The sequence below is a fragment of the Solanum dulcamara genome, chromosome 1 (genome assembly GCF_947179165.1).
Source record: "Solanum dulcamara chromosome 1, daSolDulc1.2, whole genome shotgun sequence".
Taxonomy (NCBI): Eukaryota; Viridiplantae; Streptophyta; class Magnoliopsida; order Solanales; family Solanaceae; genus Solanum; species Solanum dulcamara.
The window spans coordinates 12,160,121-12,177,164 of NC_077237.1; positions in this window are offsets into that span (position 1 = coordinate 12,160,121).

A 17,044-nucleotide genomic window follows, 5' to 3' on the forward strand; every position below is an offset into this window, starting at 1 on the left:
TTTTGACACCAAAACATTAATGAGAGGTATTTTCATTCAATTTCACATAATTTAAGGATATTTTTTTCATCTTTTTTCCCCTATATTTGATCTATTGCAAGAATAGAATTGTACTCTACAGACATTTTTTCCAAAAAACAGGAATTGTAAAAATATCGAAGATCTTCTATTCAATGAATTAAGTAAATTATCCCAACTTAAATTTTGAGACTAAATTTATATATTAAAACTCACGAAATAAAAATGGAATTGTAGTGTAATGATTGCAACTCCATTCTATATGTGGTGGCAAGATGTGCATTTGGCTAAGCTATCAAAATAAAACTTATTTTAAAAAGTATTTTTTATTAAAAATATTTTTTAAAAAATATTTATTTAGTGTACATGCGTTGAACATGTACATGTGTATCATGTTATGTAACTAATGAAGATGCAAATATGATTAATTTTGTTAGTATTTGAATCTCAGTTGACAATTTTTTACAAACAATGTTGTTGGTTTATGTTTTCTTCCATCGTTTTAATTGCATTATCATTATTAAAATTTTATTATCATCATTGATAGTCCTTTTGAAAGTGCAACATATATTTGTCCATGTAACATATCATATTGGAGTTTCATACTTATAATAAAAAGGTATAATACATTTAACTTGATTTTAACTCGTATATATGTCGTCCAATTTTGGGCGTGCACAAGTAGATACGTAAATTTGTATAAAGTTAATCAAACAGATACACATTAATGAAGGTCTAGGTCTTAATCTTAATCATTCAGATCTATTTTTTTCAAGGTCTGAATCTTAATAATTTAGATCTTATTCATTAATAGGTGCATTTGTTTTTCTTATTATACAACTACTTAATGAGCCTGAATAGATCTGAATGGTTAAGATCGATAACAAAATCTTAATATCATTAAGATGTCTACTTAAGAATTTCTGCAAAGATAATAATTCATTGTTATTCCATTTACTTTTACCCACAACCCACAACTACTAATTCAACCACAACTACCACTACCGTCAATCATCCCCACCTACCATCCACAATCACTATCCTCAGCCTAACCACAACCACTATTACCGTCAATCACCAAAATCAATCGTCATCACCATTAGTCATACATCATTGACAGTCACCACCATCAATCATTATTATATCCACTAATCACTATCGCTAATTACTATCATTAGTAAATATTATGGATCGTCAATCGTCATCATCATTCATCACCGTCATTAGCTATTAGTATCATTCCACTGTTAATTATTAGCCGACACCACTAACAACCACGATTAATCATTACTATCAACCACTATACCATAAGATACTATCACAAAATCACTATCATCAGTCAACACCATCCCAAATCAACACACATAATCGCCACAGTTAGTCATAACCACCATCAATCGCCATATAAAAATTTTAAAATATTATATTGATATAATATTAAATTAATTTAATATTTTTGAATTTTATATTTATTATTTTTTAAACAAAGACAAATGTTATACATTTAAATATTGAAAACAAACCATCTTCACTATTTAGTATTCAGATCTTAATATAACATCTTAATATTCAGATTTAGACCTCTAAATCTTAATGGCTATCTTAATATGCAGATGTACATTCAGATACAGACGTTTTAATCTTAATGAAAACAAATGAGGAATAAAGTAAGCTTTTGTCATGACCTCGACCCGCCGTGACTGGCACCCATACTAACCCTCTCGTGGGAGAACCATTACTACAACCCAACTAGCAATAATCACTTTGCTATAGCAATTTTAAAGATGTGGAAGTAGGTTTAATCAACAAAATAATAGGCTGAGTTCCTATAAACTCAAAAAAATCTAGTTATCAACCCAAACATGTGGAAATCATCCTAGGAACTGAAAGTCAATCGTACCAAAACTCTAACAAATATTAAGTCTAAGAAAGGAATGCAATTCCCAAAGAAAGTCATTAAATAACACTAACGTCTGAACATCTAAGTCCCAGAAGAAGGGCTAGAATTAAAGAGAGAGTTCACGGCAGCCTGAAAGAGTAGCTCACCCTTGAACTCGAACACTATCACTCCTTTAGGCAAGATCTCTCCGCAGCCAGCTGAATATACCCTATACTCAATAAAGACAGAGCAAGTGTAGTATCAGTACACAAAATCAATAATGTACTGGTAGGATCACGCGGCTAGCCAATAAGAAAGTCATGGACAAGTAAACCTAACATTGTAAGCACATATATACAAAATAACTTAACTATTTTCATCTCAAACAGTACTAAGCAATATCACAGTTCATCAATCCTAATATCATGAAATTTCACATATGGGACCTACAAACACTTAATTTGTGTCAGAACGTGACACTTGATCCAAGGTTTGTGTCGGAATGTGACACCTGATCCAAATGTGTGTTGAAACGTGACACCCGATCTAATTATATTTTAGAATGTGACGCCCGATCCAAACATACAAAGCAATCACAAATTATCAACAATAGTCAACATTATATAACCAAGAACAAGTTCATCACAAAGTAGTGATCATTTCACATAGTTCATAGCATGCTCCCTATTCATATACACATATGCATACAATGAAGTAATTTAGCAAGTACATGAAACATATACGGGAAATAAAACCATCACCTACCTCAAATTCGAGCTTCAACAATTCTAAGTTGTAAGAACTTTTTCTTTTCGGGTTCGTTCCGCTTGTTCTTGGTCTAAAAATAGTAAATACATATAAAGGATCAACAAAATAGCCTAACTAATATGAATAATAACACAATACTCGTCCTAGGAAAACTTATGATCCTAACCCCCATTCTAGGGCTACTTTCCACTGTTAGTTTTAAAGCTAAAACCCTCCCTCAAGATCACCCACCATAGATTATGGGTTTTAGGAATCAATTTACAAGTTTAAGGAGTAAATTACTTACCTTTGTCATAAATTGGGGTGAAAACCAGTAGGAAATTTTCCTAGGTCATTTCTGTCCTTTCAAGAATGAAGTGGGAATGAAATAAATCGTTCTGGAGTTTTTCCCGTCTTAAGTTTGCGTCATTCTCGCCACAACAGGACTATCTCGCTCTGATGGCCCCGCTCTGGCGGGAATAATCTCGCTCTGACGGATTACATTGAAACAGAGAGTTCAGAACTTGAGCTCCAAATTCCCATTTCAAACACACTCTCATCCCATGGCATCTAAAATCACACCCTTCAAATCAAATCAAATTTTGAGAGTTTTACTCACCCAAATGCGATTTCGTAAAGCCGTAACAGTTTTATATTGTCTTGGGTATTAATTAACTCAATCAGATTGCTCATTCTACCTAAGACTTCACTTGACTCAGAATTTATCCAAGTCTGGCCTAGGATAAAAAAATTTGAAGTTACTACTCAAAATTTCTGGCCCAAATTCCTTTCCTATTAGCCTATCCATAACGATGAGGAAATATCATTATAATAGATACCAATTTACTCACCACTCGTCCCTAAGTGACCAACTAGGGAAAATAGGGCTAAAGTAGAGATAGAGTAGTACCTTCTTCGACGAACAGCTGAGGATACTTGTCCCGCATGTCCTTTTCAATTTCCCAAGTAGCTTCTTCTACTGAACGATGCTTTCATTGCACCTTTACCATATTGATATCTCTAGTCCTCAATTTCCAGACATCACAATCAAGGATTGCAACCGGTTCTTCCTCGTACTAAAGATTTTGTCTAAGAGTCCTATTTAATGATGTAATCCCCAACTCCACGGTTGTTTTTCAGCATCGATACATAGAATACCGGATGTACTCCAAACTAGCTAGGTGGTAAGGTCAATCGGTACGCCACTAATCCTACACAATCAAGAACCTCAAAAGGGACAATATAGCAAGGACTAAGCTTGCCCTTTTTACCAAACCTCATTATCCTCTTAATGGGTGACACTCTTAGGAACACTTGCTCATCTGCCTAGAATGTCATGTCTCTGACTTTATGGTCAACATACTTTTTTGACGACTCTTAAGCCGTTAAAAGCTTAGCTTGGATGCTTCTTACCTTATCTTGAGCATCTCTCACTAAGTCTCTCCCCAAAGGCACGACTCTAGCTTCAAATCATCATATGGGAGACCGACATCCCCTTTCGTAAAGAGCTTCGAAGGGTGCCATCTCAATGTTGGAATGGTAACTATTATTGTAGGAGAACTCGCATAATGGCAAAAACTTATCCTAATGGCCCCCAAAGTCGATCACACATGCCCTCAACATATCTTCCAGTACTTGGATAGTCCTCTCTAATTGTCCATTTGTCTGTGGATGGAAGGCAGTGTTGAAAGTGAGCTGAGTGTCCAACTCTTCATGCAACCTTCCTCAAAATTTAGAAGTGAACTGCGGACCACGGTTTGAAATGATAGAAAGAGTCACCCCGTGTAGCCTTACTATTTCCTTCACATAAATCTTTGCCAATTATTGTGCATTGTATTCCACTCTAACCAGAATGGATGTGCTAACTTTATCAAGCTATCAACCACTACCCAAATGGATTCATACTTTTCCAAAGTCTTGGGAAGTCCCACCAAGAAGTCCATGGTTATTCTCTCTTATTTTCATTTAGGAATGGACATTTATTAAAGTAACCCTACAGGTCTTTGGTTCTCATATTTTACTTGTTGGAAATTCTAGAACTTGGCTACATATTCATCTATGTCTCTCCACCAATATAGCCGTTTTAAGTCTTGGTACATCTTGGTTACTCCAGGGTGAATAGAGTATCGCGAACCATGAGATTCAAATAAAACTTTCTGAATTATTCTATCTACCTAGGGAACGCAAATCCTTACCCTAAAGTTGAGCACCCTATCTGCATCAAGTGCTGAATCTTGAGCCTTGCCCATCAAAACTTTTTCTCTAATCTCATTTAAATTTACATCTTCAAACTGTTTGACCTTAATCTCCTTTATAAAAGTGGGCCTTAGATTAATACTGGCCATCACTCCACCCTTCTCTAAGATGCCTAGCCTCATGAACCTGGCCTCCAAGGCCTGAATCTCTCTAGTCAGGGTCCGCTTGCAGGCTCCTAAATAGGCTAGACTACCTATGCCAACCGGTTTCTGGCTTAATGCTTCTGCTACCACATTAGCTTTACTTGGATGATACTAGATGGTGACATCATAGTCTTTTATAAACTCCATCCACCTCCTTTGTCTTAAATTCAAGTTTTTCTGGGTGAACACATGCTGCAAACAGCGGTGGTCAATAAACACTTCACATCTGAAGCCATAAAGATAATGCCTCCAGATTTTCAGGGCAAACACTTCCGTTGTCAACTCCAAGTCATGAATCGGGTAGTTCCTTTCATGCACCTTAACTGCAACGAAGCATAGGCTATAACATTATTATCTTGCATCAACACAACACCCAAACCTAAATGCGAAGCATCACAATAAATAATGAAGTCTTTACTTTCAACCGACAGGGTCAAAATAGGTGTTGTGGTTAGAAGAGTCTTAAGCTTTTGGAAGATCTCTTCTCATTTGTCAGTCCATCGAATGACACCTCTTTTGTAGTCATTCTGGTCAAATGAGTAGCTATAGAAGAAAAGTTCTTCACGAACCGATAATAGTAACTGGTTAGTCCCACAAAATTTCTAAGTTCACTCACGGAACTAGGCCGAGCCTAGTTCTTAACTGTTTCAATCTTCTATGGGTCTACCATTACCCCTTTCTTTGAAACAACATGATTCAAAAAGGCAACTGAAGGTAACCAAAACTCACACTTAGAGAGTTTTACGTACGGCTTTTGCTTTTTTAGAACACCTAGAATAATACGAAGATGATCTGCATGTTCCTGTTCACTCTTTGAATACACTAAGATATCATCTATAAATACGATAATGAATGAATCTAAGAATGGTTTGAAAACCCCATTCATTAAACTCATGAAGGTTGCAGGTGCATTGGTCATCCCAAAAGACATCATCAAAAATTCATAGTGCTCGAACTGGTTCTAAAAGCTGTTTTGGGCATATCCTCAGACCTAATCTTCAATTGATGGTACCTAGACCTAAGATCAATCTTTGAAAAGACTGATGCACCTTGCAACTGATCAAAAAGGTCATTAATATGCGACAAGGGATATTTATTCCTGATGGTAACCTTATTCAGTTGTCGGTAGTCAATGCACATTCTCATGCTACCATCTTTTTTGTTAACAAATAATATTGGAGCACCCCACGGAGAAGCACTGAGACAGATGAATTCCTTATCAAGGAGTTCTTGGATTTTAGCCTTAAGCTCTCTCGACATTGCTAGAGCCATATGATAGGGAGGAATAGAAATTGGACGAGTGCTCGGCTCTAAGTCAATGCTGAAATCTATATCTCTGTCAGAATACCTACTAGGCAAGTATGAAGGAAACACTTTGGAAACTCGTGTAGTATCAGAATTGACTCAATAGAGGGAGACTCTACATCAACATTCCGAATATGGGTCAAATAGAATAAACAACCTTGCTCCACCATTTTTCTAGCCTAGAGAAATGATATGACCTTAGCTGGCTTAGGTTTGTACACCCCTTCCTACTTTAACCTTTCCCTCTCCGGGATCTTTAGAGCCATTATTTTTGCATTACAATTAAGTACAACAAAATTAGGGGATAACCAAGTCATGGCTAAGATTACATTGAAATCAATTATGTTTAAAATCACTAAGTCTACCCAAATCTGAAATTCCATGAACATCACAGAACAAGCACGATAAACATAGGTGACTATGACTAACTCTCCAATAGGGGTAGAAACATGGATGGGGGCATCAAGTATATCACACAGTGCATCAAAATTCAATGCATATTTCATGGACACATATGAATAAGTAGGCCCCAGATCAAATAAAATAGTAGACATCCGGTCACATACAAGAATATTACCTAAGATTACTACATCAAATGCCTCTGCCTCGATCTTACCCGAAAATGCATAAAACTAAACTAGGTCATCTTGACGGTCCATCTCTTTGTTTGGCTGTGTTGCTCCTCGACCTGCACTATCATTACCTCGATCCCTACGATTTCTCTGGTTTCCTCCTCGCCCACCTCGTGGTCTTACTCTATTATTGCCTCCCCCGGCCTCGGGTACTACTGCTCTAGTCTGCTAGGGTGCTGAAACTATCCCGCGGAGGTGAGGACATTCTCTTCTTATATGCCCCGGCCCTCCACAATTGAAACAGCCGCGATCAAAAGACGGCTTGCTACCTGGGAATGATGCTCCTTGATCCTCATGGGCCGTATGCTGCTGTGGAGTACCTGAAAAACTGCCAGTAGAAGTGGACAAAGCTGACTGAATTGGTTGGGCTGTAATTACCGGCTTGCCTGACCCTCTAGAATGGGATCCCTGAAAATTTTCTATGTTCTTGGGCTTCTTAGACAAAGCCTTGGCTTGCCCATCTCGCCTCACACCCTCTACCTTCTTCACAAAATTAGTAATTTCATTAAAACTCCTGCCTGACGAAGTCATATGTACTGACAACACCTACACTTTGGGGTTCAACCCCTTCACAAATAACCGTATTCTTTCTTTCTTTGTAGTTACCAGCTGAGTAGCATACCTGGACATCACACGAAATTTTGCTTCATAAGCAGCCACCGACATACCACCCTGTTCCAAGTCCATGAACTTATCCTTTTTGTGGTCCCTCAAGGTGCGTGACACATATTTCTCAAGGAATAAGGCATGAAACTGGATCCAAGTAATGGGGGCAAATAAATCATTCTGATTTTTTTTCCATCTTAAGTTCGCGACTGTCCCCCTACAGCGGGACCATCCCGCTCTAGCGGGAATAATTTCACTCTGGCAGGTTGCACGGAAATTGAGAGTTCGGAACTTGAGCTCCAAACTCCCATTTCACAACACACTCTCATCCCATGACATATAAAATCATAACATTCATGCCAAATCAAATTTCGGGAGTTTTACTCATCTAGATGCGATTCCATAAAGACGTAACAACTCCGTATCGTCTTGGCTATCAACTAACTTAATAAGATTGCTCATTATAACCCCCCCCCCCCCTTATTACTGGTCACCTAAGACTTTACCTGACTCAGAATTTGTCCAAGTCCGACTTAGGCTAAAAAATTTTGAAGTTACTACCCGAGTTTTCTGGCCCAAAATCCTTCCCCATTGGCCTATCCATAACGACGAGGATAGATTGTTACAACTCTTTGTAGGTAAAGCACAATTTTGAATATAATTGAACATTACGGTTAATTAACTGAAAACTTCTATTGCATGCCTATAACAATACTTTATATTTAAATAGTATTTGTTCTATATTTACTATATTGCATCCTTCAAATATTTTTTTTTATTTTCCTCTATGTTTGTGTAGCAATTTTATGTATCTCAACATTCATAAATATTATTTGACAAAACTTTATAGTGTACACGAATCATTATTATATTATTAATACATTGACAAACTAACCTAGCATAATCACACATCTTATGCATTTAATCATAATATGTCGAATTTTGATATTTTAACTATATTTCAATTAGGTCCTTGTTTGTTAGCTTAGTTTTGATAGTTAAAATGTTAAGAATTTTAATATAATTCAAATAATAAAAGACTTAAAAAGTAAAATTTTAATTAATTTAAAGTATTAATTATTAGGAATTGTTGTTCTGTTAGTACTCTTTTTCCGAATAATTAGATAAATATTTCATTGAGTAACATTGTTTAAGGAAAAAAGGCAGTAAGGAACTACTAAAGGAACTTCACTTTGCTCTCGCTCTATTTAGATCTAGAACAACAAATATTTTGTTTCGCTCACTTAGATCTAGAACAATAAATATTTTGTTTTTTCTCTTGATTTTTTACCTCTTAGGAATAAGTTAAAATTACGAAGGATGCTTATAAGGTAAAATATTAGTCTATTTTAAAGTTCTTTTATTTTAGAACTTTCTACTTAGTTCAAATAAGAATAAATTTAATAATTAAAATTTTAGTTGATTTCAAAGTCTTAAATATTATAAAGATAATTAACTAATAATTTGAGGAAATTAGTAAATAATAATTTTGTCTATAGGTTTTTAATGAATTAAAATAATAATATAATAATTGAAGAAAAATGATGTATTCTTATTTAGTTTAAATTAAAAAATTTAAGTTAGACTCCATTAAACAAGGGATGAGTACCAAACAACACGGTACCCAACAAGTCGACTAGCAAAACAAAGCAAATCTAATAGGATATACAAACTTCTTTCCAACCCAACCGAACCTTCATAACTACAACCTGCACAGAAAATCAGCCCAACCTAATAGTTCATGCTAAACAGTTCAAATAATGCTCAAATCACTGTTCAGTATCATAAGTCGTAGCGTACAAATAATCACAAGTCAAGTACAAGTATCAAGTCTACCACATAGGATATGCAGGAATGTATATGCACACTCAATGATCATGCATATGAGCAATCACCAGCAAAGTCCTCGACAGCATAATCTCGCCGAAAATGATCTCAACCTCATAATCGCCGAAAATGATCTCGGCATCATAATATTCCATCGGAAATGATCTCGATATCATAATATCCCACCAAAAATGACCTTGGCCTTACAATCATGTGCATCTCATCATAGTGTTTCAAAACAAATGCAATCAGCATGCTCACATAAGTAATGAGGAATATATCAAGTCAAACAATCCACAATCATAAACAAACTATCAAAGTATTTCATCAAATACACATAGATATCTAGATCACAACATGTCATACTCAAATCTCTACAATAACACCTATTATCCTTTATTTGCACCGTCAATCAATTTGGATTAGTTCATATCATAATTCAACATGTAACCTCATCCCCGTCACTCTCCAATACACACAACAAGAAAAGTTTGAAATTCTAAAAGATTCGCGGAGTTTTAGGAGTCCATTTACCTTAGCCAAAAAATCTATGTCAATCAATCAATGTGAGCCTTTCCCTTCCAAATATACTCAAAAGTGCCACAATCTATTCAAATAGTGTTTCACAATCAGAAACCAAGTCCAACGACACCAAGAACATAAAATTTGGGGAAAAGGGTCAAAAGGCTCAAAATTTAATTTTGAAAATGAGGTTTAAATTTGAGAATTTTTACATGAAACGTTCCTTTAAGAATTAGGAACTCATTGGTGAAAAGTATTTTGAAAAACAAGCTCAAATCAGGTCAAAATCATCATTTGAGGAATTTCTCAAAGTTTTTGAAAAAAGGTCATTTTCACTAATTGAAATCACCAATTTTCCAGTTAGAATTCACAATTAAGCAATGGGTTATGAAGATTAGGGGTTTAAATACCCAATAGGTTTTCCATAAAAAACCCTCTTGAAATTGCCTACCCAAGCTTTCCAAAACTCAAAAATAGTAAAAATAACATAAACCCCAGACAAAAACCCTCTAAGTTATCGCTTAAGAGACAGTGGATTCTCTTTCTTGAACCTCGCTATGCGACCAGAAGCGAATCCCGCTTAAATGATCTGACTCGCTAAATAACGGGTGTATCGCTTAAGGGGATGTTCGCTAAAGCGATGGTAACGACTTAGCCTGTCGTTATCAAAAATATTTGCGGTAAAGGTATACAAATTTTATTCGTCATAAGACTAGGATCAATTCATTGGTATGCGAGCGCATTAGTTGTGAATTAAGGTCGAACATTATTCTTATCTCCAAGTTAAGTTGAAAGTGTCTTTTCAATTTAGTTTCAGAGTTGAGTTTAAACTTGGGTCAACTTCAAATGACCAAAGCTATCATACTATAATGAATTAAGTGTCCCATGACCTATTAAATTAAAGGTATATGAGTCTTTCTTTCCAATTCCACCAAATGTTTTTCATTTGGAGTTCAGAGTAAAAAATTGTGCCCCTTTTACTGAGCACTGTCCGTGTTGGGCCGCTAGAGCGGGATTTAAGCTGTTGTGGCAAAAATTGATGGGAGAGAATGGAAATAAGGTGTCTTTTTATTATCTCATTCTTTTCCTAAGTGACAAAATAAATGAGGGTTACTCTAGAAACCCCCAAGAAGTTGCTCTAGGCTTGGAGAGAAGGGAAGAAGAGATTCCTAGCTCAAGGAAGGCTACAACTCATGGATTTCAGGCCCGTCTTCATAGATTCTCCTTTCGATAATCAAGGATCATGCTATAATCCTTCTACAATTGCTTGGCACCCAGGTAGGCTAGTTTTCTCAATTGAGTAGTTATAAATTCATTCTCATTGCTTAATATAATATAGATTGACAGGAGATTTCATGTCTAGGCCTTCAAACATGAAGTCTAGATGGTTAAATTATTGTTAATTGATGTTTAGAGTGGGAATGCATGATGTGGATCATGATTATTATGTGACTAGTGATAAAGGTCCAATCTTTGAATGTTAACCTTGGTGAAAACTATTTAGAAAGCCAATGACCCTTGCGGGATTAAATATATACTATTGCTAGGTTATTAGGAAATCTTGAGACATGTGGGTTATGAGTTATTGATGTATATAAAGGAATGTGATTATATCAATAATTGTGTGTGTTTTTGCTGATTAATCCTTGTGAATTACTTGAGTAATGTGAATCATGAAATAAAGGGGTGAATGAAAATGACTTAATGTTGATAGATCTCATGCCATGAATCTATTTGATTACCTATGACTGTAGGTTATGATTTAGTCTATATCATAGAGAGATCCTTAATAGCGACTGAATAATAATGTGATGTTTATCATTCATTTAATTATTGAGGTTGGAAGATTGTTATGTTGTTGTGATGAGTCTACAAACCCAAAACTGTGAAATCCAAAATCTTGAACTTGTTCTACCCAAGAGTGATGCCTTAAATAAAGAACGCTTGATGAATTATTGTTAATGAAGGAAAAGATAGAATGAAACTAATGAAATGAGTATTTGTGAATAACTACCTGCAATGAGCCTGATTACTTGATTGTGCAAGCATGTGAGCTATTCATTGTCGACTATGATTATACATTGTGATTGTGATATTGGATCGAGAGTCGCATTCCGACATATATATTGGATTAGGTGTCAGGTTTTGATATATATATTGGATCGGGTGTCGGGTTCCGACATATACATTGGATCGAGTGTTACGTTCTGATATATTCTAATTATTGGATCGGGTGTCACACCGACACACTAGCAATTTGAGTATGGATTCCATGAGAGAATCATTATGTAGCTATCATCTGTGAATTGATATTGACTATATGTGTGATGATAAAGAAACTGACTCGATTATAATTGAGCATGCCCATCTTGTGTAATAATTGATATGAAAGGACCGGAGGTCTAAGTGCTACCATGTTGACTATTGTATTTGAGATTTATATTGTGAAACTGTATATTGCTCTGAAATGGTAAATTAATAATGTGTTCATGTATATGCCCATTCGGATTATGTTATGGTTGCTAAACTTGTCCGCATCGTAGGTATGAGATCGTGGGTAAATAAGTGTAGAGAAATCGATGCATTATTAAGTGAAATTAGTGACTTAAAGTCAGATATTATTGATGTCCTGTGGGCACATATGTTAAATGGGGGTTTTGAAGAGAATTTGGAGCTTCTGCCTTTGGACATGTCACTCTAGAGGGAAGAATCTCACTGTGACGAGGCCGTCAGAGCGGCATAGGTCCCACCACAGCGGACCAATACAGTTATGAGGTAAGTCTTAGTCCACATAAATGTTTTCCTCTTTCAAGTTTGTTACTAATTATTCTAGGGCCAAGTGTTGGTGTGAAAGCTAAAAGTAGTGGACTGGTTAGACAGAATTAGTGATGGTCTGTAGTTCAGAAACTCCTCTATGTGATAGAAGAACTAGGCCTTGATCTATATTAGAGTTGACAGCTGACCAACTAGAAAGGATAAAAGTTAGGCTTGAACTACTTTAATGAGGTTAATGGGAATGATAAGAGTTTGTGCATAAAGATTTGGTGAGTATATTTTCTTAATAGCATGTCTTCTTCTTGTTAGTTTTTTTATATTATGCGGTGGGTATCGGATTGACTGATGATACCTACCAGTACGTGTTGTTTATACTGATACTACTTTTGCTATGCCACTTGGTATAGTCTGGTTGCAGGGTCAGTCATGTCTCTTAGGTGAAGACGAAGATGATTCTCCAATAACTTATGCTCTTTCTTCCTTATGGTGGGAGTTGTATCATTATTTTATTGTATGTTGTACCTTTAGAAGTTTTTGTACTGTTTAGACTAGTATCCTTGGAGGTGTTAGATTGTTCCTTTAATAAACCATTAGAGTTTTTAAGTTGATATAAAGTGATTTCATAACTCTTTTGGCCTATTATTGGTAATTATTAAACTTTCACATGATATTTTGTAAGGATTCTTCTATCTAGGTGTTAGAGTAGATGCCCGCACGACCTGGTGGGTTGGATTGTGACAGATGGACACCTCTCTTAAGAGAAGATCGCTAAAGCGGCACCCCCTCACTTTTAGCGAGGGCACCAGATATCAGCAACCCAAGCAAAAGCACTAAGTCACAAAAGTCCCCGAATGACTCTCGGGATTCGATCGGAACCCCATATAAATAAATCATATACGCAACCCTACCAAATTCGGCTTTTCAGACTCACGGAACCGTCAGAATTCGATTTTACTTCTCTAAATCTAAAAAGGAGAAAAAAGAGGTCTCCTTGATCCGAAACTCAATAAGTTGCAACCAAACTAATCTCAAACCTCAAAAAGACCAAAATGAGCTTGGGACCTCCGAAAATTCAATCGAGAGCACCCCTAGACTCAAAATCATCCCCCGAATCCAACGGAGTCATCAGAATTCAATTCCGAGCAATGGATCTCTAAATGTTGCCCAAAGTCAACTCTATGATCAAAATTTCAAAAATTACCAACTTAAGACCTCAATTCTTTGTTATAACTGCAAAAATAATTCCGTCAACTATCCTAGATCAATTTTCATATTTCGGAGCTACTAGAATTGACGAAATTTCATTCTAAGACTCGTAGCTCCAGTTGGTCCTAATTACCACTTTTGAACACTTAAAGCCTTTTAAAACTCATAACTTCCCAAAACTCATCTTGTTCATAAAATTCCCCCAAACCCACATCTGATATTAATCAGAACGACTCGAGATAATAATAGAGAGGGGTAAAACGATTATTTTGCAAAAAAATTCAAAAATGACCTTCACAGTCATTACAAAAACAATATTGATATATTTGAGTAAAATGTTGTTTCACTATTTTGAGTGACATCAATTGTTGAACCTTTATTAAGTCTTTTCTCTAATATATTGTATTCATTACACAATTTGATATATTTCACACATTTTTTTGTAAATTTTGTGTCAAATTCCAGCTATTATATGAATTAGTAGCTATATTGTTTTTTGAATTTGTAGCAAATCATTTAAAATTGACGTGCAAATAATAATATGTATACATATTTTCATAGCAAATGAAGAACTTTTGAGCTATAATTTATATCTCGTGGCAATAACTTGTGAAATTTTAGTTACAAAAATTTTAATTTGTAGCTATACATATGCTCCTATAATTGCCACATATAAAGAACATGGCTAAATGTTTTTACTTTTCCTAGCAAATAATTTTTATTAAGCTCCAATGCTATATAATTAATGGCTAACGGTATGAAGTTTTAGCTACAATATAAAAATATTTGTGGCAAATACATTAAGTTATAGCTATGAATTTTTTTAATTCATAACTAAATATGAGTACTATTGCCACGAGATAAGTTACAGAATTAGCTACAAAATTTAAATTTTTGTGGCAAATAAATTAGATCTTTTGCTACAATACAACACCTTGTGGCTACTATATGAAGGTAGCTATAAATTTTATTCATCGTAGCACAAGAATAAAATAACTTGCTATAAGTATATTTTTTGTGGCAGAAACTTGTTCGCATTGTAGCTACAAACAATTTTTATTTTGTAGCTATAAGTACAACTTCTTAGTCATGGATCATATAAAGTTTGTAGCTAATTTTTAGCCACGCTACATCTTGGTATGAATGCTACGAAATAAAATATTGTAGGTAAAGTGTTTAGCTACGGAAATAAATTATATTTAGCAACAATGTGTTTTGTAGATTTAAGTGCACTTTCTTTTAGTGAGTGCAACGAGTGTACCAACGACTTCGACTCGCCCTCAGCTCTAGCCAATGTTCAACACTTGAAGTTTCAGGCTAAGCGATTCCTCTTAGCTCGTGTTGGATTCTCACAGATTTGGTATTTTAAGATTATATATCGTTGATGTGATGACTTTCAGATTTTGAGAAATGCTATGTAATAGACTGTAGTAATTTTTGTTATTTCTTACCTTCATAAGTTTGAGCTTTCGCAATACTTCCGTATTTCATAAGTTGAACAACTAAGATAAGTTGGAGTTTGTATCATTGGTTCGCGGTTAAGTGTGAGTGCTACTCATAACCCATTTTTGATCGTGACAGTTGTTTGGATATCCATTGTTAGATATATTGCAAGACATTAATGTGAAGACGATGAAGAAATTACTTCCGAAGACACTAAAAAATATATAGAGCACCTAAAATTGTTGAGTGTCAATTCATCTTCAAATCAGAAGGTTTCCACTTCAAAATCTGTTATATATATCAATTAATTGGTTATTTAGGCCTTTAAAATATTTCTTTATATCATTTGAATAGATATAATATTTATTTTAATGTCAATAGCTATGTTTTTATTAATTTTATTCTTCTTATTATAATTTATTAATTGACGCAAGACACACGTGCAAAACACGTATTATAAACTACTATATATATTAAAATTATATTGCTATAAATAATAAATATCTTTTAAATATGATATATTAAAGTAAGTTTTCAATAAACATTATGAATTTTAAATAATGATAATTGGGCTAACGGACTTCCCTTTTTCTAGTATTAATAGAAGACCAAAATACTAAATAAGGAGAAGTGCACAAAAACAGAATGAGCTCCAAGTTCCAACAACAAAAAAAAGGAACCTGAAATAACCCTAAATTCTCTCACCCAACATGCCTTTTCTCACACACCCCTAATCATCAAGTACCCCCCCCCCCCCCTTATTGATATTTTGCGAAATAGTAAAAATAATAATCATCTTATTAATAAATAAGTAATGTTTACATTCATTTTTCTATTTGAGAGTTTTGAAAGATTTTTAGTCATATAATTAAATAATTTTTAAAGGACAAATTATTTATGAGGGATGAATATGTATTTGATTATATATGTTACGTATGCTTTTAGGGCGACATTATTTATTCTATTTTAAAATTGATCATAGGGTAATAGGATTCTAATTTAGTTTAAGTATGTTGTTGAAATTTTGATTACAATTTAAAGAGGTACTAGTGCCTTATCCCTATTAATTTCTTGATTGTCTAGTTGCAAATTGAATATAAATTAGGGACTAGACTAATGGCTGATAATTTGCCATCTTCGAACTGGTCATGGAAATAGCTTAATGACAAGCTAAAAACAGATTAACGACTACTAATGTAGTCCCTAATTAGGTACCAGAAAGTGTTGGGTTTAAGAAAGGTGTGAATTGAAAAATGAGAATTGGAAAATGTGGTGGAATCAAGTAAAGGGAAAATAAAAATTTATTTCTCTCTTATTGATAGAAGAAAGGAAAGGTCTTGTCCTTATATTAGGAAACACTTCTTTTAGCTCTTAAAGGTTTAAGTAGAGGGTGACCCTCGCACCGTCGTTGTCACTCGGTCGGCTGTGGCAAATGATTGATTGATAATTTTTAGACAAAATTTATTTATCAATCAAATTAATCAATTTCCTTTTTCTTAATATTAATCTGCTGATTTTTTAATAAATTAATTAATTAGCTGAATTAATTTGAATTAAATAAATCACGGAATTAATTTGAGTTAATTCGCGAAACGGAATTAACTAATTAATTTGAAATTCGCGGATTCAAAAAAGACTTGTTTCTTCTGAACATACATTTTTTTCTTTCAAAAGACACAACATTT